Here is a 24,007-nt window from a genome sequence, read left to right as displayed (position 1 = left end):
GCTAAATCCCGCAGCTCACGCTAACTTAAGACTTAAAAAGATTTTCAATACAAATGCAGTAATATGAATATTAATATAGCTTAATTAAACATAACATAAACATTTTATTCATCATTATTAGTTTGCGTATACATTGGTGGCCACTCTTCGTGGTCATAATTCAGGTGCACGTTTAAGCAAGTCACTATTATTATAGTTTTCTATGCAGCATCATCACACATTGATATAAGCATTTCATTTTAATATAGGTTATGTAAGCTACGCTCTCTCACTCTGTTGCTACTGCATTTCCAAGTACATAATATCTTTAAATTATTTCAACAACAGGACCCCTCACCTCCTGAATCCACACATCAACACCCCCTGCCCTCCCCAGCAAAGAGCTTGGGATCAAACAGATGGAGCAAAGTTGTTGGTGATCCAGGTGAGTTAAGGGACGTGCAGTGATGTGTGTTCAGAGGCAACTGACAAGTAGTAGCGAGGGCAGCATATTTCCTTCCACCCAGGTTTGAAGTAAGGACCAGCTCTGCTTCTATCCATGGTATTACATGGTGACCTGGTGTTTCTGCTCTGCTTCCAATAAATAGCCACAATTTTATTATGACTGCGACCTCCCACAGCCTGAAGTGCCACTCAAGTTTTAAAAGATGGGAGCACTAATAACAAATGAAGCACAGAAATGGGGGTGATGGTCCATGGTGTCCCCACAGTACAGGCAGGCCACAATTAGTGGTAACCAGTGTTAGCAGCTGCTAGATCAAGCTTAATATTTGGTATCCCTGCCAATACCCTCGTCCCATGGACTCCAAGGTCATGGAGGCAGAAGCAGGAAAAGAAAATAAATAATACTCTAAGCATAATTTTCCTATATAGTGAGTAGTAAGGAGGAATATGTTTAGAAGCTAAGGGTGAACCATTGGTCAACCATATAAAACTGTTGATGGTCAAAGTGTGTGTGATAGCATTTACACTACCCCTGGCATTTTCATGAATTGACATCCATGACAGAATAACACCGATACGCAAACGCGTATAATACCTTTGAATACCAGCAGCAGAATAATGTTCAAAAGGACTTCAAAAAGCCTTCATGAAACTATTTAGCAACTGCGCATGAAGAATTACTACTACCATTTATGTCTGAAATGTGCATGCATGTTTTCATAAATTGCTTCTTGAGTATGTTAAAGTGGAATTCTTGTTTGAGGAAAAGGGGTCATGTAATAAGATTTCTTGGGGGAATGCTTTGTACTAGCATAACAAACATCTTGCAAAAACAACGGTAAATGCATAGAAATTGACTGGTTTCTAACAGGAATGATGGGCTAAATCAAAACACTTGAAAAAAGGGGGTTGATAAACTAGACTAGTGTGATAAAGGGCTGAGATGTAGACATACTACTGTCTAATGTGTTGCAGCAGACTTAAACTCCAGTTTGATAGATAAGTGTTGCAAACGTAACACCAAACTTGTATGATTTTCAAAGTTAGAGTATTTCCTCTTCTGAGCAAGCAGCTTAGTCTAAGACACTAAATACCCCTTCACTTAATCAAGCCCTCTTTCTTATCACCTTAAAACGCTGCTAAAGGCCTAACAATTGTAACTCTTATAGACTCTTTCCTGCCATTATCCCAGCTCCCCTGCCCACCCACCCTTCTTAGCAGTGGGCAAACAGTTACGTGTAACTACTAAGAGTAGTCTAATGGAGCAGCTAGGCAATCTCCTGTCTCAAAAATGCTGCCTGTTCTGTGTTGCCATCTTGTGTTCTGATAGCATTGCATAACTAAAGGATGATGATCAGGCCTCCAGAACCTCTACTGGCATTAGAGGACCATTAGACACAGGTGTACAAGCAAGTAAATATTATAGTGGCATATCCAGGCTTGTTTACAGATGTGAAGTTTTGCAAACATTGAGGAAGGACTCAATAACTTAGACATGTTGTTTTCTTTCATTCTTTGTGCACTACTATCATGTGGATGCCTTTGTAGAACTCATTAAAGCACAAATAGTTAAGAAGTGTTTTTATCAAACTTAAGTAAACTACACATCCACATGTTTATTTATCATTTTAGTTTTGCTAAAGCACGTTTATCCACACCACTTCCAAAATTACATGAAGGTAGTATATACGTAATTAGTGCAGAAGTTAATGTTAATGTGTCATAATTGAGAAAAAATAAAGCAAAAACAAGTGAAATGATGCACAAATTCACAGAGAAAGAGAAAACAAGTGTGATGAACCAGTTGAATATAAGAGTTCACATGGAGTTATACCTCCATTTCTTTTCACCAAATGAAAGGTGGGGTGAAGGGTCAAATCCTGACAGCTGAAAACATCGAAGGAATGTCAGTAGGGTACACTTTCTAAATAGAAAAGGGAGACAAGGCTCAAAGATAGAAAGGCTTAGAGTCAGCAATAAGACAGCAGTAGAAACCCCCAGGTAGTAGCAGATGGTAAGTACTCTGCAATCACCCCAAGCTTTTCAAAGTGTAAGAGGAATGGACCTAGATGCCAGAATATCTAAAAGACAGGGAAACCATTGCAGTTCCCGATGCACAAGAGGCAAACTCATGTGATATCCATACAATGAGCTCTATGCAGCCACAGAAGGCCTTTGCACTTAAACTCCAGAAAAAAGATTCAGCAGTTTCTTAGGCACAAGCTTAAAAGTACTGGACTTGAATACCAGCAGGAAGACAGTGGAAATGGAGAGGTTGTGTATTGGAGCAGTAATGTCCACAGGTGTGTTTTTCTGCCCTGAGTGCCCAACCACTTGTGAATCAGATATTCAGTTATTTTGGCCCTGGTGCCACACTAATCTACCATATGCAGAGACTCTAGGCCTGTTCCCAACAATGTGAGATCCTGGACCTGCCTTGTGACCTGCAGGGATGCACCCTTCAAGTCCTCATAGAGAGAGTAGACTGATACCCACATCCTGGGTTTAGCACAGAAGGCTGTGGTGACTGCAGACTGTCTTTTGTAATTCATAGTATGACTATACCTTTATACCTATGTCAGGGGAAAGTGGTCTACTGTCCCCTCTAAAGTAAAATTCCACTCTTATGTGAGATTCAGAAACTTGCACTGACATCCATAATGCATTGCAAGTAAGTGTGTACAGTGAGCATATGATGCATACACAGTAGTAGGTAGGGAGGGGTCGAGGTGTGTATATGTTTGTGTATGTCTCTTAGTCTGAGTACAAAAGCCAGTGGGATCCGTTTGACATGGCACAAAATGGAAGATGATGGCAGCTTTCCCAGACAGTGGACGTCAGTTGCCTGCATTCCTATGGCTGCAGGATGGACATCTAGACACTTAAATGAGGTGGATGGTGAAAGGGCTACCTATACTTAGTAAGCAAATGACTGCTGATTAGTTCTTCATGAGCACAATCAGGTCTGCCTTTTTGTCTACCCCCGATCAGTGGTCAGAAAGTCTGGTGACAGACAAATGAGAAATCTCACATGTCACTGTGTTCATGTCGTGGGGGCTTTGGCTTTGAGACCACCCTATTGCCACCTGCTTTGAGAAGCATCACTTCACACAAATGCTGTGTCAAGAGAGCAGCAATAGACACCCTGAAAAAGAACCAAGTCAAACCCATTCTGAAAGTTGAATCAGTGGAACCACATCACCTGTCTGGAAGATGTGTATAAAGGTGGACACCAAACCACTCCATGTTGTTCCAGTTCCAAGTTCTTCATGATGGAGGGAAAGGCATTGCAGAGTAAAGGACTGCTGTATGACAAAGACTGATGTCTGTCATACAGCCAGTATACAAGAAGTGCAGGATATTACCTGAAGCCTGCACTTTCTGCTGGTGGTGCTGGGAGTCTGCCTAATGCTTAGAAGTCTGTCAGTTTCCAGAGACAGGGAAGGAATGTCTCTGGCCCTGAAGGAGAAGATGCCCAGCGTGTTCCTGACCTAAGGAATACCTAGAGAAAGTCGACTGCCTAAATGGGTAAAGCAAGATGTGACCCTTTCTACAGCTAGTGTCCTGGTCTCTCTCTATGGTTCCTATTGAGAACTGCACCAAAATACTACTGAAGCTTCCATCACCACTGCTGTGGGTCACAATTTGGCACCATTAACAGTGGCATGCAAAGCTGCTATGCCACTGATGGAAAGCTGATAGGCCTTGGAAGGCTGCAACAGACAGGAACATACATCAGTCTGCACCTGCTAGAGATGGGCTACAACAACCATTCCATGGGACATACCTGCACTGGCCAGGAGGGGGGCTGTGTAGGAACTTAGGTTACTGGTTGGGTGTGAAACCCTACTCAAGCAGTGACCACCATTCCTGTCAGGGCGAAGTAAGAAGCTACTCCCATATTAACCTGTGCTTAACCCTCTGGTAGCTTGGCAATGTGTAGAGTATTCTGCAGTATTTCAAATGGTAAACCGCAACACAAAAACACATACCAATTTAGAAACACAGAGCAAAATATAATAAATGATTTGAGACAAAACAACAAAAGTCCAATGAGCAAAACCAGTGATCTGCAATTATTAAGATGTAAATGAAAATAATGCCTAAAAGCACAAAGTGTTGACTGCATTTATATGGTTGTGCTGGACCAGGACAAAGTCAAAAGTTCAGGCCAACCACAATGGAGCATGGGTTGGGTACAGGGACCAAGCCAGGTCTGCTTAACAAAGTACCTAAAATACTGGTTGATGAGAGTTGTGAGATCCCACGTCAGGGGTGGTTTGCACAGTGGCAGTTCCGAGGAAGCTGTGTCGTTGCGATGCAGAGTTATCCTCAAGGATACCATTGATCAGAGGCTTGCAATGTGCAGGTCTGCATCTAGGATGCATGATGCAGTGGCAGTTCTGAAGTAGCTTTGGGCAGCAATGTAAGGTCCTGAGTCGGGGTGTGCTGTGCAGTGGTGGTTCTGATGCTGCTGCGAGGAGATGTGTTTCACTACATTGGTTCTGCTCACAGGACCACATCTGGGCTTGCTGAACACTTTCAGGCAGACTTTCAAGGCTCCAGCACTGGGATGGCAAACACTTGAGGAGCAAGGCTCACAGCAGAGTCCAGGTGCTGGGTTCAAGGTGGCTGGAGGCTTTTCTGTCCCTGAAGCTCTGATCAGGTGGCCAGACAACTAGACCTTGGAGTCACCCTGGTGGTTCTGGGTTCAAGATGCAGGTCCAGTCCTTTTTCACTCTTATAGCATGACAGCAGGGCAGCAGAGTAGCCGCCCTTCTTGCAGCACAGCAGAGTCTTTCACAGGTCCAGAGTTGTACTGAAGAGTTGGGTCTGAGGGTTCAATAGTTATACCTAATGCCAGTTTTGAAGTAGGAGCAGGTTCTAGAGGTTTCCACCCCCAGAGGTGTTTGGATTTTCCTGCCTCTCTACCATTGCCTTGTCTTGTCTGGGAGCACAAAAGCTTTGTGAGTGTGCTCAAGCATAGTCTTTGTGGTGTGTAAGTGTGATAGGTTACAGATCCTCCATCTAATCAAATGAGAGATGGCCCATCATGCCAATACACTGCCAGCTATACTAGTCATGTGACCGTGAAACAGGCTGCATGCACCAAATGGTAAGGATAAGAAAATGCTAACTTTCTAAAAGTGGCATTTTTAGAATTGAGACTTAAAATCCACCTTTACCATTAAAGAGGGTTTTAAATTACAAATCTTCAGACAACAAACCTGAAATTCCTAGTTGCTCCCAATCGAAAGTAATCACTTATTAATAAAGTAACCAAATGTTATCATATGTGAGAGGTAGGCCTTTCAGTAGTGAACAACAAATGTAAGGGTTTTCACTACCAGGACATGTAAACGTTAAAGGTACATGTCCAACTTTTTAAATACACTGCACACTGCCCAATTGGCTGTTTAGGGCCTACCCTAGAGGTGACTTATATGGAGTTATATATATTAAAAAGGAAGGTGTAGGGCTCAGAAAGGGTTTATTTTGCCAGGTCAAAATGGCAGTTTAAAACTGCACACAGTCTGCAATGGCAGGCCTGTGACATAGCCTAAAAAGTACTACTTAAGTGGGAGACACAATTAGTGCGATAGGCCCACTAGCAGCATGTAATTTACTGGCCCTGGGTACATGTAGTGTCACTTTACTAGGGACTTACCAGTAAATTAAATAAGCCAACTGCGTGTAAACCAGTTTTACAGTTTTTAAAGGAGAGAGCACAAGCACCTTTGCACTGGTAGGCAATGGGAAAGTGTGCGGAGTCCCAGGCAGCCGTGGCCCTTCCTTTAGGGCGGAGGGGCCACGCCCCCCACCTTTTGCCCCTCATGAAGAGTGGCTGTCAAGGTGAGCCTGACAGACACTCTTCATGTTCAGCTCAGGCGATTTGCGCAGACTCCTGGCTGCCTGAGCTGAACTTTGCTGGGCTGAAGAGGTCACAGCTCCTATGGGCATGACCTCCTTGGCTCAGCAAAGGTGCCTTGAGGCCCTCCCCCTTGGTGACAAGGGGAAGCGTCACCCATTGACTTCGACCTGGGCGCTTCAGGTTTAAGCCCTGAAGCGCCCAGGGCGAGTGTCAATCAGTGACACCTCGTCACAGAGTGGGATGGGGTCAGAGATCTCACTGACACCATCCCACTCTGGGACGAAGTTGGGACTGCTGCCTTCCCTCAATGGCTGACCTAGGGTCAGCCATTGAGGGAAGGCAGCAGTCTCAATCCCCCTGGGACCTTCGAGCTGAAGGTAAGTGTGTTTGTTTTTTTTAAATGAATGTTTGGTGGGTGCGTGTATGTTCGAATGTTGATGAGTGTTGGGAATGGATGTGTGTGCGTGTGTGAATGAATGAGTGTGTGTGCTTCCCTCCCGCCGCTCTCTCTCCTAAAGTTACCGTCCGTCACTGGTCCCAGGGCAAGCAAACCGAAGTCAGCAAAAACAGTAAGATGGAAAGTAAAAAGTTGGGGAAAAGCCATACCAAGCATGATAGATTCAACAGGCTATGATTGCCTTGCCTCTGGAATCCACCTCCACTGGCCCAGAGGTGGTCTGTAACAACTTTGCCATAGGATCCACCTACACTAGCATGAGGTAGGTTGCAACTGCCTTGTCATAAGAGCACTACACCAGCCAAGAAAAAGGGCTCTGACTGCTGAAGAAACAAGATCACTACAAAAAGGCCCCACCGAGTTTCACTCGTCTGTTCCAGAGAAGGCCACACATGCTGAAGACACAGGCTGTGACTGATCTCCCCTGGGCCAGCTACAGGAGCAACATGCAAGTACACTGGACACCCACATGCGATCAGAACAGAACAACTTCAACATGCTGATGGAGAGAAAGGACGTAAGACTATTTCCCCCTGCAAGTATTACATAGGTCAAAACAAAGCAAACTGATTGCATATTTGAGCCTGTGGTAGATGTAATCTGCACCTGAATCTGCTCCCGTCTGTCCTGTGGCTCCCTGAACAGTGTCTGCCAATGGAAATAAATATCCAGAAATCAGGACAGTAATCCACAAAAGATAATACTTGCAGTCTGGTATAATATAGTCCTGGATCATTGGTAAACGTATGGAAGTAGTTGCCTCTGCACATGTGAGAAGCAAATGCCATAGGGGTAGATGCTGCAGATGCCTGGCCCAAAAGAGAAGAAGAGTTAACTGCCTGCTGAGTGTAGAGAATAATAATAAAATATTTCACAAAAGTATTGCAATACGTCAAGTAAGGTGCTTTTTAATAAACCACATCATATTGGTACATAAAACATTTAATTTTGACTGACTTCCAGTTACACTCGAAAGCACACAGTGCAACTTTGCATTATTTAGGAAGAGTTATGATGCTTTGATTTCATTTTAGAATAAAATTCCCTTAACTGGTGTGCTTTTGTACTTTTGAGACTTTTATATGGTGCTGTATTCTATACCTATTTTAACCTTGAACTTCGTGTATACCTTTGATTATACGGTTAAAAAATATATAATTTTGTTTTCTCCCGAGCACTTGCCACAGCACAATTTGAAGTTTTACAAGTCTGTAAATGGCAAGTGTTGTTAACTCAATGTTATCTATTATATTGACCTCTGAAGGATGAATGGCAGAAATATGATCCTGAGAATCAAAAATAGAACATTTTTAAAGAAATTGCAGAGGGAACACAGTCGAGTCGCAGATATAACTATCTGAATAAATTGCATATCATGTATTAAATAGCACTATCAGTAAAGTATTTCATTTTTTATTTTACCCTATGCGAGAATTAACTATTCCTTCCGCTCCACATTGTGCATTATGAATGGCATCATCACAATTTAAACAAATAAAAGAAACCACTGTTGCAGTATATTATGTTAACATATGCAGTTTTAACTTCATATATTTTTCATTTGGAAACCAAAAATTATTCAGCTTCTTGTAGCAATGACTGCCTTTCGACTTTTAATTGGAGCTTTTTATTTGTCTTTTGTTCTGAAAATGGTGTTGCAGGGCACCCCTGTTGTTTTTATGTAAATTATGAGGTGTTTCCCAACAGCAGGTTTCGACCCTGCTGTGATTTTACACTTGTATCCTGGTCACTCTAAATAGGCTAAGTAACTGCTCCTAATCTCTGAACAAAAGGAACTGAGCATTGACAACACATCACCAACTTCACAGAAAGTATTCATAAAAAAACGACTGCAGGCTTGATTAAGCCTCTAAAAGACACTAGCAGTACATGCAGAATGTTAGCTGAAATTCCGAAGGCAGCACCAGCCCAGCCAGCCCTACCCGCAGAAACTGACGGGAGTGGTCTAAGGCCGTTAATATAACTATCAATGCAAATAGTGGGTGTACGCGGGTGGGGGAAAGCAGACGAGGGTACTCTGTCCATCAAATTATACAGTCACCAAAAGCATGATGCAACCATAGACAACGCGTCAACTGTACCACACCTTAGGCTTGGGTCGCCAGAACCGGTAGGCAACCAATCACCTGTAAAGTAACCTGATTATCAAAAATGTTTACCCATGGTAGTGGGACCAGGGAGTGCTGGATGAGATGGGATTGAAATGCACAGGGATTCTGAAGATGGAAAAGCACAGAATACAGACTATCCCTTGATGTACTACTTTGTTGGCCAACCTACACTCCACTATACCTTGGATGATAGAAATATTTGTTTTAGTTTCAAACATATTCAGGATATACCACAAACTGGGGAAATCCACTCTTTGGCTATTTTAACACTGGACATGGGACCTGGGTGGAGAGTCTAGTGACACAGTACTCTAAGAAGGATTGGGTTTTGGGGAAAGAAATCACCAGGGTCCAAATAGGCTCCGTTTGACCTGTCTTACTAACAAAAGACAGCACTCCTCCTATGAATGTTCAGCAGCGACACCGTCCATTGGGACAAGCTCCCAATGTTCCTACTGGGCAAAGTTGTTAAATTCAAAATGATCATACTATCCAAATCTCTACAGTATAAACACCCCACCCCAACCCCAGAAGCTTTCTTCCAAGAGACTGAACATCCAACACATAGGTTATTGGAGGGCACCAAAACTCCTCACATAATCCTTGACAGGTATAACCCGGCCACCTCTCAATCTGTCAATTCTAAAGGACTGTCACCCTATACTGTTTAGACTGGCCAAGCATCCAAAGACCTACATACATTACTTTTATGATGGGAAGAGACCAAATGACTTACCGACTGCTACAACTGCGGACTATATCTATATTGGTCGGGGTAGCCACGGTTTCAGGCTGGGACAAAACACATGCAAAACAAACACCTTTGTAGGTGTCCACAACCATCAAAGAACTGGCACAACTAGAAGAGAACACAGACCATGGGAGCTCATACCTACAGGCGCCTGAGCGCATTCAAACATTTCCCAAGCTACAAAAGGGGTCCAATTAAGAGTTGAGTGGGGTGAAATTCCAGCATGGCCTTCTGCTCTGCCTGATCATGAATGCTACCATCGTTACCGCACCAGTGTTTTTTCTGGGTGTGGAAACACGGAGACGGATTTTACAGCACAAAATCTTTCAGCCAGTGAAATCACCAGAAATTTCAGCTGTAAGAGCATCTTAGCCTCAGAACATAGCCAGCCCAATCTCCTTCTAAGGTCTTGGGGGGACATGCAATGACTTCCCCCGCCCCCTGCGAGAACAGCTCTTTCCCTTCAGGCCTTGCCTCCCTCACCATACCAACCCCCAGTCCACCAGCCCTGCCCTGCACAGAAGACTCTGGCCTCTATAACCATCGCCTAATGCTATTTAAAATCGGACCCTCGATGTCTAATTGTTTCCTATTACTTATTCTCAGGTGATCATTTGAGGTTTGGGGGAGGGGAAGCTGGGAGGGAGTTCCTGTGGTGGTGGAAACGGGGATCTCCTAAAATGCGTCTATGAGTATGTTGTAAACTCTGTATGCCATGGGAAAAACAATACCATTTGATTAGGGAAAAATCAGACTCTCCTGTGGTGTCGATTTTTCAAACTGCAAGCATTTGTGTAATTCAATGTTTTAATTAAATTATTATTATAATAATAATACGATTAAGTGCACTTGCTTATTTTAACTTGTGCGTGCACGAGTAACGTGCATTGTTAAATCAGTTGAAGTTAATTGTTTAAAGTAGGTCAGGATCTTGTTTGATATCCTGCTCGTCTTTCCACTTTCACTTCCGTTTACTGCAGAATAGGGTCATATAAAGGTTAGCGGCCGGTAACCGCTAGCTAAAGGAAGGTGTGTGATAGCTGTGCGGTCTGACGTGGCAGCAGAACAGCTAGCGGGTGACTGGCCTGTCGGGCGTCCTGGCTGATCGCGAGCTAACAGGATGCGCGTGTGCAAGAAGCCCGCCTCACCACCGCGTCTCTCTCTGAGTACGCTGGCGTGCAGTGCGCCCGTTACCCTTAGCTTTAGTAACGAAAACGTTTATAATGATATCGAAACGAGTGTGTGCACGTAGGTGGCAGATATATTCTCCGTAAAACCACGTTAGAAGCCATTATGTACAGCAATGCGTTTATATACCACCCATGATGGCACAAAGCGACAAAAGGTAACATTTTAATCTGTGAGACGGAAGCGTAAATTGGTGTATTGGCCGGGGCGTAGCTCCGGGGTGGGTGGGGGGGGGGGGGGGTCTGAAAAGTGTATTTTCTAGTAAATAGTTGGGTACGAGTACTTTCAGTCGGGTAGTGTCTGCCGGATTTCACCTGGGATGCCCACACTGACCAATACACTCTTTTTCACCTCTGTTTTGAAGCCCTTAAAAACGTGATTAGTTAAAACAATATATTGCGTTTTAAGTACCCTTAACAAGCCACACGTCTATCTCTTTCCAGTGCCCCTTAATCCCACCCGTGCCTCGCTTCTCATATAATGTATTTTTATTAGATGACCCAGCGCGATTGTTGGGAAATCTGAAACTCACCCCGCCCCCACAGTCTTACTGACCAAGCCTCGCCTCCCTATATTGGTGCTCCAAACTTAAGTCAAAAAGAGAGAAGTGGTCCCCCAGTAGTCTATACTGTCACTCCTAAAATGTGATCAGAATTGCGTCAGCCTTTCAGTTTTTTTCTGAAGCTGTTTTCGACTTGGACAAGAGCACAAAACCCTTGACACGGGATGTACGTCCCCTGAGGCTTTGTGTGAAGGTTACACAGGGGTACTTGTAGGCACCTAATATGGAGGCAGCTTTGCTTCACTTTACTAATGACATTTCGATAAAGTTAGTTGCAGGCACTTTAGTTAAGTCCCCATCTTTATGTCTAGGATTCCATAAACTTGGTGGGGTGTGTATGCACATGTTTCTTTATGTGCAGTTCTCTGCTTGTGTCTCGGTGCACGGAAGGACACAGACCTACATGTGTAGAGGTACAGTATGCCACAGTGTGGGCTAACCCTGTACCCAATAGTCTGCAGGCCGCAGCTTTAAATACTGCTAGGGTGGGTTAGACCAGCACATTTTCTTGACAGACTCATATTGCAGTATGGGGGAAGGGGCCTGTGAGCACCAGGCATCTGAAGACAAAACCAGCAGGCCCTGGCCCAGGGCTCCTCCAACCCCCCAGAGTTCCCTGGCAAGAGACAAAGCAATTTCAAATGCCAAAAAAAAGAGTCTGACACCGGCAGCAGGTACACAGTTAAAGTAGCTTATCAGTCTACCTTTCACTGTTTACACGGTGAAATGGTCTAAACCCTTTACTTCGTTGGTTTTAGATCGGATTGGTATGGAATAAAAAAAAAGACCGCTGAAGGTACATATGAATGGATACCAATCATTGGAGATGAGAAGGAAGTGACTGATGAAGATGGCGTAAAGAGTAGAGAAGATAAACCTGTGACAGAGGAGAACCTGGAAGGAAGGAAAGCAGTCCCTGAAGATGCAAACATTACCAATCCAACTTAAAATGTGACAGCACTTCTGCCTACTCTGATGACTATGGCCATGGGTTTGGAGTAGATAGGTGTAACACTTAGAACTCTTATGGGATTCTTAACCTCCCGCTCCGAGTTCCCTATAACTATTTGGGAACAATATCTTACAACCAATGTTTCGATCATCTAACCCATAATTCCTGCATTTGCAGAATTCCAGTCAGTCACTTTGCAGAGATAAAGTATTGTGTACAACGACATTTTAAAAATGTGAGCACTGTCTAAGGGACCTTAAAATCATATTATCAATTAGGGAAAAGTACACATTCACAGATAGCTCAATTTTGTTTTTCTATCCACTTCAATGATTGCAGGTAATGCCTAATTAATATGTTATTCCACATCCCTCCTGAAAATCAATTTCGGCACTCCCACTTGACCAAATTATGAAAGCTACTGTTCAATTCAAAATTCCTGTAAAGACATGAAATTTAGTATTACACAAATCTTGGATTCAAATAGTTCATTAGTAAACTGCCTGCACTCCAGCAACAAAGTATAACCCCAAAGCATCATGGTCAATGCAGTCGATTCGTAGTCCGTTCAAAAAGTAAAAAGAGACTTTCACCTCTGTAGGTGCAGCAAGTGCTGTATATCCCTGTACATGTGTTTCTGGGTTTAGCCCGTCATCAGCAGGAAGCAGCGTGGACTAGGGGCTTTCTTGGAATGCTGCCAAATGTCTTCTCAGGTTTAAGAATCGCTCATGGTGCACAGGGGCCTCCCAAGGCACATCAGCCGTGGCTCCAGGGAGCTGTCAGAAGACAGTTTCAAAGAGAGGGAGCACACTGCCTGCACTCCAGCAACAAAGTATAACCTCAAAGCATTATGGTAAATGCAGTCGATTTGTAGTCCGTTCAAAAGGTAAAAAGTCTCTTTCACCTCCGTAGATTCACAGATGTATTTGCTCAACAAGGCATAAACTTCGTACAAATACCTAAATTTAAAAGTGTTAAACAGACCCTGGGAAATGGCATACTATTGGAAATTGTAAGAATCCTAGCTCAAACTCTCTCACTACACAACAGTTTGTAAATGGAAGAAGACAGACGACTCCCATTTCCTGCTAGTGAAAAACCCACATTGGAATTGTGTTCCTACTGCTTAGTTGAATTTCTGTTTCCAGCACTTATTCCACAACTTGGGTAGCCAAGCAGTGGGCACCTGTACCTGAGGTAACTATCGCCCACTTGCTCACCAGTAATAGGATCCCTTTTTACCACTATATCAAATCAGGATGGAGTGACCAGGTAACTCTGCTATTGTCTGTCACGAACTCAGGGCCGGAGAATGTCTCACTCAGCTTACTTTGAGAAAGTAGGGTTTTCCCAGCTATCTATAAATCATGAAATCACTTCAAGTAACTGACGTTTGAGGTTATTCTTACGTACTTCAAGATGTTTCAGAAATAATTCTAATTATACTTACCCAAAATTCCCTGAAGATTGCCATTCCTTTTTCTACATATATGAACGTGTTTTCCAACTGAACACAATATTATATATGTATATATTATATACATTATATATATATAGAGACAATTTCACTAAACTGTATATATATGTATGTATATATATATATATGTATGTATATATATATATATATATATATATATATAAATAAATATATATATATATATTATATATACTCAGTTTAGTGAAATTCCCACTGCCGTATTTCATGTCATGTATTTCAATTTTATACAAAGACTAGTCCATACATCATTTCTATCATTAATTGAAATTACTCTTTTTCTTTTTCATGAGGGTTTATATATCCACTGAACAAAACAAATGTTAAAGTGGAATACGGGTTAGCTTTGGTTATAACACTGCAACATATGTTTCAGAAACCTGAGACATTCACCTTAAAAACAGTTAAAGTGCATTTAGGGATGTGAATTAAAACTGAAAAACATACCAACATTCACAAGTCTTATTTAGGAATTCCATCCATGACCCAAACACCAAATGCAGTCCTCATAACCTCATCCTTGATGTGACAGATACAAGTACAAAAGTTGTAAATGATGTTTCAGGTGAGATTAGATATCCCATTGCTCTCAACACTGTAAAAGAGCAAACTGTAAATGAATATAAATTGTTGGTCCTCTCTGTCTAATAGCAAACACCCACCCTGAATTCACCACTCTATTCCTGAATCTGCTTTCACAACATTCAGCCCAGGATAGTTCTCTGTAGTCACAAAGCTGTGAACTAGGGTATGTTTGAGAATACTACCTTTTATCAAGTTCCATATATCTATCATGTGTAGGACCAAATGTGTTAGTACCTTGGCTCCGTCGAGCTTCAACATGAAATTGTTCAGTAACATATGATTTTAGCAGTTGCTTTTCACAGTTCGAAATATCATCCACACAAAATACTAAATGTTGAACCTGCGCGCCCAGATAATAACTTTCTAGATCGAGCAGATTCATGCCACCATTTTTAGAAGGTAGTGTTAGGGCTCCAACCTAGTGTTAGTGCTCCAACCTAGTGCTAGGTATTTTGTTGTTCCATATGAAGGAGTCTGTCCCATTCTTTAATGGTCCCCTGAAGGAAGCAGAAAAAAAATCCATGGAAAACACAAACATCTAGGTAGTACTATAATTATTAGAGAAATGCTTTTCCTCATTATCAGTTGAATGGAAGGCCCAGGATAGGACAGAATGCTGCACCTCTGTGAAGACCATCTTAAGAGTAAGTTCTAGCATGTCAAAAGGCATTGATTGTAGCACCATTTTTTTGCAGTCCAGCGATTGCTTGAAATCTATTCAGGGCAATTAACATATGTAGTACAGATAATTGTAGGTTTTCTGAATATATTAAGGTGTTGTTGCATCAAAAGATCCAATGTGTGTACTACCCCTGACCTAAATGACCCAGTCCAACATATCCTTGCAGAATAGTGCAGCAAGCAGTTCCACTGGCAATGCAAACAAAAATGGAGACAGAGAAGATCCATGCCTGGTACCTTTGAATAGAACCAAGCCCTCTAAAATGGCCATACCAGTACTTACTTTTTCTGTGGGAGCAATCCAGAATCTTGACCTAGCTAGCAAAGGTCAGTTCATGTTGAACTTTGTCAAAACAGAAAACAAATACATCGAACAAACAGTACCTAATGCCGCCTCAATGTCTAAGGCTGCAGCTGCATAACCTTCATCATTCGTTCTTAAGTATGCTGTGCATGTTCCAGACTTTGCAAATTCCCAAGTGTTTCTCTGTGGAATAAATGTGGATGGATCAGGATGCATCAATCAAGCAAGGACTCTCAGGAAGTCAGTTGGGAAAAGTCTTATTCTAGATTTGTGTGTCAACACAGAGCATCAACATGCGTCTATACAATTTACAATCAAAGTGGTCGTTACCTGATTTCAGGCTACAACTATTAGAGCCTCTTTCATAGAATCTGAACTCTCTAGGACTTCGATGCAGATCTCATGGAACTTACCTTGTAATACGTGTAAAGCTACTTTGTATACTTCAGACGGACTACCGTCTAGCCCAACGATCTTACCTCCTGCATTGCCTTGGGAACATCCGACAAGTCTGGTTTCTACAAAGGTGCCTACAAGTCTGATCTTTGATCCAGTATTTACTTGGAGAGGTCACTGTTTGTTAAGAACCTCTGGATGCATCTTATCTCTGAACATGTGTTGGGCATGTCTGTAAATACAAATGAGTTTAAATAGTCATGCTGATAGTTACACATTTGCCCATGAACTTCTGTAATCTGTGGAATATTTTCCGGGGCTTTTTCTCTCTGTATCTGCCAGCAAAACAGCCTCCCTGGCTTATCACCTTCCCTATGTAGACACCCGGTAATGGAAAATGAGTACATGTCCAGGGTGGATTGTAGGTCTCCAAGTTTACATTTTGATCCGTCAGTTCAACTAGATGTCCAGGCAGTGGAACCACCTCTTTTTCTATTTGTATAATAAAATGTTCAAACTTCATAATATATCTTCCCTCAACTGTATACACGCTCAGTGTATCGGTCCAAAGCATACAACTCTTAAGGTCATCTTAAAACTATCCCATTCTGTTGCTCGTGTGGCTGTCAAGCTTCCATTTGTTAAAAGGTAATTTCTCAGTTCTATACTGACTATTTGTTTGAATTCTAGCTCCATCAGGGCTTCTGGTTTAACAGTGTGCTACCCAGATTTGCCAGGTCCACATAAAGATCCACTGAAGTTATGCAAATAAGTATTTGTTCTATTGTAGTGTGCAATCTGGGAGGGAGCAAAAAAACATGAAATGAGCTCCTGTGGGTGTTGTATTCGCCACACACCAACTAAATTGTACTGAATTATGACACATAATGCTTCCTTTGTTTCGTTTTGGTGTCTGTACCTTGCATGGCGGAGCACTATACAGTTTAAGTCGTCAGCATAACATCGGCAAAGTTGCATGGGCGAACAGCAGTTCATTTAGTTTTGAAATCACTGTGGATCTAGAATAGCCAGAGCATATATAGTTATAAGGTACAGGTTATTCCGTCCATCCAATACACCCACAAGTAGCACATATCTTCCTCCCAAGCCCCGCTCTAACCTTTGGATATTATGGAACACGTCCCATCAATCCAAATTGCTACCTCTCTCACATATGAGGAATAAGATGTTGCATATAATTTACCTTTCCATTTCTTATGAAGCTTATCAACCTCCGACGCCCTCATGTGGGCCTCCTATCAATCAATCAGGATTTGTAGAGCGCAGCTATTCACCCATAGGGTCTCAAGGCATTGTTATTTATCTGCTATCTGCTACAGATAAGCAATCTTAATTGTTCTGAATTTAGTCAGATAAAAGACTGTGGGGGTTATTCTAACTTTGGAGGAGGTGTTAATCCGTCCCAAAAGTGACGGAAAAGTGACGGATTTACCACCAGCCGTATTACGAGTCCATTATATCCTATGGAACTCGTAATACGGCTGGTGGTATATCCGTCACTTTACCGTCACTTTTGGGACGGATTAACACTCCTCCAAAGTTAGAATAACCCCCTGTGTGCCTTTTGTTGAAGTTGTTCAACCCTTGGACACCAAGTCATCACCTTAACTTTACCTGTTGTACAGAGAAGATCTCCAGTTTCTTGGATTATCATCATTTTATCATTTGTCATCACAACCTCAGTGCCCAATCTTGAGTTACCTTATTCATAATTACTACAATATCCTCTTTCTGTACTTTGAACAGAACTGAAGCAATCTAACAAACTCGCTCCCCCAAACTAGGGCATGTTCATTATCCAAACTAAGCTTCCAAGAAGTGGCCAATGCCAATAGTACAGCCAGTTCCTCTTCCACTTTAACCTCTCAAACCCAAAACAATAAAAAAAAACATGACTCTGCCAGTAGCATTTAGGACCGCTTGCAGGGTATGTGACATTTGGACCCAGGTGATTCTCCTTCCCAGAAAGGAGGGGGTGACTGATCTGAGGCATTCCCTTCAGCAAGGGCTTGTAGTCCTGTGTGGAGGATGCAGTCATTCCCTATCCTGCCCCCTTTTCCAAGCTTGTACTCCAGTGTCGTTTTTGTAATGAACTTCAGTAAACCAATTCGAGAATCTTTTTAATCAATTCGAAGTCCTTCTGCATCATCAATCAGTTATTCTTTGCATTGTCATTCAGTGTGAGAGTCAGAGTAAGTTACTGCAGTTGTTTCCTTTGTCGAGCGAGCTCCATATGTATCAGGTGTGTCTTCTATGTGATCTTTGGAGTTTTTCCCAGCCATCTATCCAGCCCCAGGCAATTTCAGGGCAGAGAAAAACACCAAATCTTCCTTTGTTTATCACTCTCAATTTAAGTGGGAATAGAAAAACATATTTTATTTTGTGTGCTCTCGTTCTCATCATTTCATACAGATGAAGTATTTCCTCAGGCTTTGCACAGGTTGAGTGTATTCAGGGAAATTGTGGATTTGTAAACCATCACATTCTGCTCCTTTATGACCATTCACAGTTTTCATGATAGCATCAGTATCTGTGTAGTTTAGCAAAGAGGACATCCTAGTTCTGAGGGGCGAACCAGGTGTTGGTGGTAGTGCGAGTGCTCCATGAGCTCTCTTGATTCAAAATAAGTTTAACAAACCCTTGTATAGAGTGTTTCTAGGATCGACATTTACAAAACACAGCTCAACTTCGGGTCCTTTAAATCTTTCCAGAAAGCCCAAAAATGGAAACTTCTGGCATAATCTTCCCTCCGCATCTTTCACTTTCATTTCCAGTAATTAGGTAGCATCTTTAATTTTTTATGACAGAACTTTGGATTTCGTTGACACTTATAGCTACATTTCTCACTGCTAGGAGTTGAACCGGAACCGGAAGCAGAGTTGCGTGGTGGTCCATGGAAGCAGAGTTGCGAGGCGCCCGAACTGCCCAAGCGAGCCGAGCGAGCTCTCCAGCCTTTCAGCCCCCCTCAGGCCCAGGCGGCCATCGAAACGTGACAAGAGGTGAGGCAGGACGGCAGGAACAGTGACATAGTCCAACGCGGTCGCTCGAGCCCTCCAGCCCCTCAGCCCGGGCATCATCAAGACGAGAGGTGAGGCAGGAACAGTGACGCTCTACAGCCCTCCGGCCCTTACCAGTCCCTGCAGTCTCGGGGCACCCGGGCAATCACCCACTGACTTCCTGGGCTGTGGTGGTCTGCGGCGAGCCTGGAGTGACGTGGGCATAGTGCAGTGTGCGCTAAGGGACCAGATCCTGAACAGCAAGCAGTGGCAAGCACCGGATCGGCACTTGAGAGAGAGAGAGCGCGGCAAGTGGCCAGCTGACATCCCCGCCCCTCAGTCTTAGAGGCAGACTGGTGGTGGTTGTGGAGGACATGACAGGGAGGTGACGGAGAAAGAGAGGCGGCATTAAGCAGCACGTGGAGTTCATGGACCCTGTGGGGCACGAGAGAGTCTAGAGAACCCAGGAAGAACCTAGCAAACCTGACCGGAAGGCCCCAGAAGGCACCAAGAAGGTACTAAAAGGTACTAAAGCTGGACAAGAGTTGGTCAAGCAGCGCAGAGCTGCAGAGCGGAGCGGAGCGAAGCTGAAGCAAAACGCAGACGTGGCACGGACGTAGTACCAAGGAACAGAAAGTGGCAAAGAGGTACGGAGGTGTGGGGTGTGTGCCAAAAAGGGGATCTCAACACAAAAAGCAGGGCTGCAAAAAAGGGGTCTCTCCACCCAGACTTTGTCCAAGTACCAGCATCACTATATTTCACCACCATCACCATATATCACCACCATAGACCAGAAGAGACCGTAGTCGATTAGCAAGCTTGCTCTCCATTTTTTACTCCTGTTTTGACTCTCAAATGACATAGGAAACTGGAGTGTCACGACACATAATCAAAGTCTGTTGCATAGTTCAGTAATTGGAGAGTACTCTGGGACAAGTCGAACAGCATTAGAACAGACTAGAGAACACTTTTACATACGGTCTACCTATACAGTTGAAGGTCCCCCAGAGTAGACTAATCTCCCGCTTAGTAGACAGACCGAACAACCGCGAAAAGGAGTATCAGGTCAGGTAAAGCATGAAATAACGCCACCAACCAAACCACTAATCAAGAGGAAAAGGAAAAGAGAACAGGTTTTGGATGAAGCAATAGCAAAAAGGAGAGCAAGTAGTGATTTAGATCACGTCAGCCCGTGCAGGAGGCAGAGCTCAACTAACAAAACAGGCAGGAACCCGGTTGAGCAAAATATCAGCATGGAAAAAATGAGCTTGAGGAATTAGACAATTGGAAAATTAGCCACGTTGCCCCACTCAATCATCCTAAGATAACTGACTACTTTTCTGTGGCAAAGCATCTATGGTGAAAGAAAGAGTGTTCCACTGGCACCAATCCAACCCAAAACTGAGGGGGCGGTTCACCATTCATTCAAGGCCTGCAAATTCAAGGAAGCCCTGGAAAGAAAGCCAGGGAGATTTTACCCCCCCCTCCCCTTTCACCAATAGTAGTTATTATGGGAAGACAGCCTCTGACGGGAGACACATTGTTCATAGCCCCAGTAGTACTAACTCCCTCAATATGAGCTCCCCGTACCCTCAAACAAGCAAAAATCATGAAGAACACTTGTTTGGATTCCGCCAAGCATTACCGGACGTCCAGCTAACCTATCCATTGTGGATTCAGAGATGGTAGCAACCGCGGAAACCCTAGAACAAGACTCTCAGCAAGGCGGCCCAATGTGCCCGAGCCCCAAGCTCTACTCCTTTCCGATGTATGGATGTGAAAGCAATGAGCAGGAGCACTGGGATACAAAACCGGGTGTTCCAAACAGGATGGTAGAGGAAGAGAAAGTGAATGCCTCAGAGAATTAACTCTTTAAAGCAAATACAACCGAAGGAGTCCCAAGAGGGGACCAAAAGGCCAACTCACAATCACAATCCTCGGCGGTAATCCGTGTAAATGAAATGTGGGCCGCAATCCTGAACTCATTGCAAGCAGCAGTTATGGCACTGCAGTTTCATTTAAATAAAATGGACATCCAGGTAGGTTTGCTAAAAACAATGGCGGTATTTGTCTCTGGAATAGATGGCAAGCTGGAAGAATTAAATGCCTTGATAACAAGGGCCCAAGCTAAACAAACCAATGATTTTACCATCTGCTCCTGCAAAGAGGTGGTTGGCAAATTATTCCAACAGCAGCTAATATTGGAAGGAATATTAAAAGAAGTTCATACCTCCCAAAATGATGACCGCACACATGTTAAGTCTCTTGCCACTATGTTAACATCAGCTACCCTGGTGCAGAAACTAGAGGAAAGGCTTTACTCTCCCCAGGTGGTTTCATCTCCAATTATAGCAGATGAAAGGGACTTGCCGGAAAGCAATATTACAGCAAGCCTTAGTATGGAAGTCATGGAAACACCACTTCGCTCACAAGCTGCCAATAATCCCATGAACTGTGAGAACCCCATAACTCGGTTTTTATCAAAGAGAGAACGGAAATGTGCAAGGAAAGGAAGGAAGTCGGCACGGTCTTACCATCTAACCACTGTAAAGGCCACAGAAATGACCCCTATAGAATCAAGCAAGGAGGGTACTGCCTCAAGTGGAAGGCAAAACATGGTTACTATTGCCTATGTTAATGCAAGTATCGACTTAAATGCAGGTGTAAAGAACCCCCTCGATCCAGCAGTTGCTACTCTGTCACTAAGGTCCCATCCAGGGCATCTGTTGCCCATAGCATTTGGCAACCACATGGATGAAAGAGCAAACCCCTCAAGGGGCCAGCAGAGTGCAAAGCCAAAGAATAATGTGCCAGGAGACTCTAGCCAACTATCACAGGCCAATGTAAGCAGCAAGAGAAATGAACAAAGTACTAGACAGAGTGAACCCAGACATATGGAACAAAACTGGTACGCGGAGTAAAACTGGTCCACTCAAACAGGTATGAAGAGCCATGAACTGAATCATCAGCTGCTTTGGATTCCGGATTTTATCTCAAGATCCCCTACAGATATTCTCAATCGCTCCACTATCTTAAAACTTATAAAAGCACTTCCAGACCTTCAATATGTGTCTACAGATGACATTGCTGGTATAAAATTCATTCAAGCAAGAGGTAACCAGCTCACGGACCCAACGGTCACTATTTTTTCAGCGCCAGACCTCTCCAAACAGATTATGGAGGGGAAGGACCTTCTGAAAGCCTGGGGTATTGAGGAGGTCCTCTATAAAGGCAAACGATACCCATCCCCGCTATTAGATTTACAACATTTGGAAATGCCTAAGGGCGTGTGGTCTGTCCTGCATGGAGTACAGGCTGCCATCAATCCTAGTAGAGTCACTGAAGAAATGACTAGCGAAATGAGAGCACCCCAGTCCCCTTTGAGAGTTCAAATATGGAAGGAAGAAGGAAGGACGAGACTAGTATTAAGTCGGAAACCTCAGCCTGACTGGAAATGGTTACTGCTGGTATTGTCCACAGGAGCGACTGGCAACAAGCCCCACAACGGGTATTAAACATCTGCTCGTGGAACATAGGTGGCTTACTGGCAAAGATGGAGTACCCAGCAGTATCCAGTTCTTTAGCTCATTCAACATTATACTCCTACAGGAATCCTGGGCTAAGGAATCAATACCGCTAATAGGATTTACAGAATATTTCAGTCCAGCTACGAAAACCAATAGATCTGGCAGAGTGAAGAGAGGCCTAGCAATTTATGTCAGCATAAGCATTCTTGCAAAGACTACAGAGCATAAGGATGAAGATCTACCATTTCAACTAGCCAGGCTTGATGACTGAGGAAAGAATATACAGGATCCATTGATCTTAGTCAATATATACATCAATCCAAAAAAAAAAAAAACTGTTGAAGCTAACAATTTACTTAACAAATTAGTAAGGACAAAAAGCACAGTGCACTCATCATATTGGCTAATTTCGGGTGATTTTAATCTTTATCTAGTCCATAACCCTGGGGAAGATCATATTGAAACAGTATCAACGGTGCCTGGCCAAATTCTCCCAACAAAAAGTAGGAAAGATAAGTCAGGACAGAAGTTCATACGCATCTTTGAATCTGTAGGCCTCTTCGTGCTAAATGGTTGGAAGCCGGCCGACATCCTGCCTGCATGGACAAGATCCTCCGGGAAAACGGTTTCTCACCTAGACTACACACTGGTAAATCCTTCTTTGTATTCATTAGTGAGTGACTTTAGAATCATGGACCGCGTGGAAAGTTACAACAAGCCGCAGATAATCAGGATTCGATCTTCACCATATAAGCCAGAGGAAGTGGTTTTCCTGAACGGGGTGATTGGTACTGAAAACCGTAAGCGACTGAAATGGTCATCTAATACCATCGAAAGTCAAGCAGAAGAGGCTTTACTAGAATTCATGGCTATGGACCTGGCAAATTTGACAACGGTCTGGAAGAACTTTGCTATTGATCTTATAAACCAAAGTCCCTCAAGAAATGCAAAAAAGGGAGCACAATTGAATTATCATAAACGCTTACACATACTGCAGCAAGTTCGTAGGAGGAAAGCAGAAGTAGGTAGACTGCTAAGGCAACTGCGCAAACTCCCAGAAAATGGATCACTACTGTCTGCCCTGCGATGGCAAAGGAAACTGCTTAAAATGGAACTATGGTCCTTTAAAAAAACATCAGCAGGAGTTGATCAGGGCCAAGTTAGACTATGCGTCTAAATCATCTCATTCCAAAAGATTCTGGAAACGTATTTATTCCATTGACAAGGGTCCTAAGGCAGCCAACAATGCCAACATAACAGAAAGCTTGGGTGTGCCACTAAAGTCACATCTAAGGGAGCTGGCCACCAGAGAAGGGGTGCTAATTCAGGGGCTCCCCAATAATTGGGAACCCGACGTCGCGAATACCTTGAAGATCATAGCATCAGAATTAACAAAAATAATCGGGAAATCGTGAACTGACTGCGCATCTGGCCAGAACGGTTTACTGCAAGCGCTGTTTCAAAAAGCAACAGAAAGATGGGCTGATTTCCTGCCCGCAGTGTTTAGTTATGTGCTTGCAACAGGAATAGTCCGGGCAATCTGGAGAGGTTCAATAATCCACCCCATATATAAAGGAGGGAATGCTGCTTCGCCAAGCAATTACAGATTAATCGCCCTCTTAGGCGTTGATTTCAAGTACTTTT

Source organism: Pleurodeles waltl, chromosome 4_2, assembly GCF_031143425.1.
Source record: "Pleurodeles waltl isolate 20211129_DDA chromosome 4_2, aPleWal1.hap1.20221129, whole genome shotgun sequence".
Taxonomy (NCBI): Eukaryota; Metazoa; Chordata; class Amphibia; order Caudata; family Salamandridae; genus Pleurodeles; species Pleurodeles waltl.
Note: the sequence above shows the minus strand (reverse complement) of the source record.